This window comes from Gracilinanus agilis, chromosome 6 (genome assembly GCF_016433145.1).
Source record: "Gracilinanus agilis isolate LMUSP501 chromosome 6, AgileGrace, whole genome shotgun sequence".
NCBI classification, from domain to species: Eukaryota; Metazoa; Chordata; class Mammalia; order Didelphimorphia; family Didelphidae; genus Gracilinanus; species Gracilinanus agilis.
In genome coordinates, this window is record NC_058135.1 from 49,145,709 (window position 1) to 49,149,390 (window position 3,682).

At 42.1% G+C, this 3,682-nt stretch overlaps 1 long non-coding RNA gene across 1 annotated transcript; it reads left to right on the forward strand.

Moving 5' to 3' along the window:
* Positions 1-1,138: 1,138 nt before the first annotated feature.
* LOC123251296 lies at positions 1,139-3,414 on the forward strand. The gene is made up of 2 exons (XR_006506501.1): positions 1,139-1,822; positions 2,675-3,414. It is a non-coding gene; the product is annotated as an uncharacterized LOC123251296 (long non-coding RNA).
* The last annotated feature ends 268 nt before the right edge of the window (positions 3,415-3,682 follow it).

The window sequence follows — 3,682 nt, forward strand, 5'->3', positions numbered from 1 at the left end:
GGCTGTCGCCAGACTACAATGAAACCCCGAAGAGCAGATGCTTCGCCCTTTCCAAGATAAAGGGAAGGGGAAGGAGGAGCCTCAGGCTCGCCTCGAAAGCCCCGGGGTGGCTGCCAAGCTGGCTGGCTCTCTGGCCGGTTTGGGGGTGGGGGGGAAGGGTGCCCGGACCGGCGCGGGGGCGCGGAGCGAAGCTGCGCCAGTCCAGCTGCGGCCCGCTGACCAGCCAACTCCCAAACTTTGCTTTCCTCTGTCCCTCGGCTCCCGCAGGTCTTATTCTGGTCCCCGCCCCCAGGTCCTGGGGACTCCCATCAGTGTCAGGGCACCTGACCCTCCGTTTTGTTGTTCCTCCACGCCCTCAAACCTAGAGTGAAACCAGTGGCCTGAGATGGGACCTGGAGGATCAGGCATTGTTTGAGAACTTGGTAGAAATTGACTTTTAGGGGTCTTTAAATTATTATTACTTTTTTTTTTTCAATCCAAGGAGAAAGAGGAAACTAAAGCCGCAGCCTTTGGTCGGGCTAGCTGAGCCAGCATTCTCCAGATTGGCCCTTCCTGACACCACAGGGGTTATCCGTGGACAGAATAGATGTTTATTTTTCAGATTGGGGATTCAAGAAAAGCTGACTTGCGTGTGAGGTCAAAAAAACATGCAGTGGGAATGTGGTGATGGTAAACGAGTTGGATCAGATAACTCTAATTGTCTCTGAATAAAATTAAACCATTATATATTGTTAAACTCACAGGAAGGATAATAATAATAGCAAGAAAAAGGACTCTGGCATCTAGCGCTGCCTTTCATCTCGGAAGCTCAGAGCACAGAGGCAAACAACAAACCCAATCGTTATTCTTCACTAGCTCTCTTTTGAAGAAGATTGCTGATTCTGTTCAATCACATCCAAAGAGGGCTACCAGGATGGTGAAGGATCTGGAAAGAACCTCACAAAGTAGAAGGGTTGAAGAAACTGACTATTTAACAGATTGGAAAGGAGACTTGGGAAGTGAAACAGCTGTTTGCAGATATTCAAAGTGCAATCCTGCGGGGGGGGAAAACTTAATTAGTAATATTAAATATTATTTAAATATTAAAAAGTAAATCAGGGGTGGGGGAGGGGGAAGCTGGTTGGCTCAATGGCTTGAGAACCAGGCCTAAAGGCAGGAGGTCCTAGGTTCAAATCTGACCTCTTTTAGGATAATAATAAATATCTGTGGGTTAAATTGAACAACCAATGGGTAAAATAACTCCTAAGTGGTTTGGGGTAAAGTGAGGAATGGGGAAATGGACTAGAGGGGGACACCTCCGCCAGAAAAACAGCTGGTTTTACCACAGTGGGTTCTTGATCTGTGCCAGGTTTGTCTGGGAAAGGAAGAGAGACAAGGAAGGTCTGTATAACAGGGTTTAATAACAAATTGGGATGGAGATTGAAGGGAAGTAGGAAAACTAACATTCAGGTCTAGTGAAAACTACCAGGGGATAGAGGGATGAACACAGACTACACTAAACTAAATCTGAGTGTCTGACTTGACAGGGTAAGGGGATATCACGAAGATGTCCTTGTCTGATCTCCGGATGTCACAGCTGGTCACTGGAAATCAGGATACACAGCAAGATAAAATCAACAGGTGAAGAGAAGGAGATGAGATAATCTGTGTATGTCCACCACACCAGATAAATCTACTTCTCAACCTACAGCTTCACTGGTCTTGATTGAAGATGTAATGTCCACATCCAAGGAAAACAACTCCAGAGTATTAAATCCCCAAAAGACGCAGGCTCACCCTGACAGCTGCTCCAAACCCAACTGTCAGCCTCCAGAATCTCTGTGTGAGTCCCTGTGGCAAGATTCTAAGTTCTCTTGCCAGCCAAGTCTGCTCTTTCTAGCTAACTAAGATAAATCCTATTTCTCTACAACACCTCAAATACTTCCTAGCTGTATGACCCTGGACAAGTCACTTAACCCCTATTGCCTACCCCTTACCACTCTTCTGCTTTGAAACCAATACACAGTATTGATTCTAAGACAGAAAGAAGGTAAGGGTTTTTAAAAATTGAAAAAAAATAAAAAAATAAAAGTGAATCTATATGGGGGCAGCTGGGTAGTTCAGTGGATTGAGAGCCAGGCCTAGAGACGGGAGGTCCTAGGTTCAAATCCGGCCTCAGACACTTCCCAGCTGTGTGACCCTGGGCAAGTCACTTGACTCCCATTGCCTACCCTTACCACTCTTCTGCCTTGGAGCCCATACACAGTATTGACTCCAAGATGGAAGGTAAGGGTTTAAAAAAAAAAAAAAGTGAATCTATAGGTGTGTATCCCTTCCACATGGTCAGGGTTTGGAGCTCATTAGGCCCCCAAAAGCTAGAAAATTTCTAGTAAAAAATTTTGGCCCTTCTTTGTAGCAGAGAAGTTGTCTGAATTTTGTCTTTCATTTTATGAGGTGTTTTCAGTACCTTGTAAAATTTGGGTTAAGTATTTTGTCTTGGGCCATGTGTAAGTCAATGTTAATATTTCTAGCTTCTGTGTATCATCTTCTGGCTTTCACATTGTCTTTGCAAACTTTAACTTTTTACTTATTTTAAGTTCAAAAGAAAAATATCCTATATGGTATTAAAAGGTAAAATATGTAAATATTGTATAATATCACACACAGATCTTATGCATTTCTCTTTTTTTTTTAGATTTTTTGTGCATTTCTAAATTTCTAAACTTTGCGTCATTGCTGGCCTTTATCTGTCACATGTGGCTTCCAAAAAACTCCCCTAAAATTCTCATTTAATTTCTCCTGCCAACCTGAAATATCTTGAAATTGCCTTGGAGAAAGCCATGCCTGCAGATCCTTGGTGAAAAGTGGGTCAATGAGAGTTACATGAAATTTGTAGATTGTTCTTCAAAACCAGAAAGAACTTCCAACTATTCCACTTCTTCTAATGGAACTGGAATGTGCTATCTAATAAATTCTTTATCCCTGAAAGTGTTCAAGCACCGACCAACTGAACATATGTTAGGGATTCCTACAATTTGTGGATTCTGATGACCTCCAAGATCCTTTTCCATTCTAAGACTATTTTGAAGTTGGGAATGAGCCTCTTTCCTACTAGCATGGATAGAACTAGAAGAGGCTACAGAGGCCATCTAATTCAGCTCTTCATTTTACAGATGAGGAAACTGAAACACAGAGTTGAAGTGAATTGCCTATAGTCACACAGGGAGTCAGCAAGGGAGAGTGGAGATTTGAACTCAGGCCCTCTAATTCCAGAGCCAATGTTTTCTCCACTGTACCAAGAGAAATAAATTAATTATAGAGGACAGATAGACATAGAATAAATCTAGAACAGAGCTGAAAGTCAAAAAGAAATAAGATGTCCAAGACTTCATATTTTGCTGTTGCATTAAATTTTCAATGTCAATTTTATAGCAATTTTTCTTCCTTCACCTGTGTAAATACTGTAAATGAATACTGGCTTTGTCTCAAGACTTTTATCAGAAATTTGTAAATTTCAGACCATAGACAGTAAGTTTATTTCCAAGAAATTCTCTCTTAAACATTCCATTTTGAACTGTTATGAGTGATACCTACAATCCTATGCATGATTTCACTAGTCTGGGGATTTCCCAGGTGAGGAAACTTCCTTTACCAATGCAGCACCATTTGCCCAGAAGAGTACTAAATGGTTAAGTGACTTGCT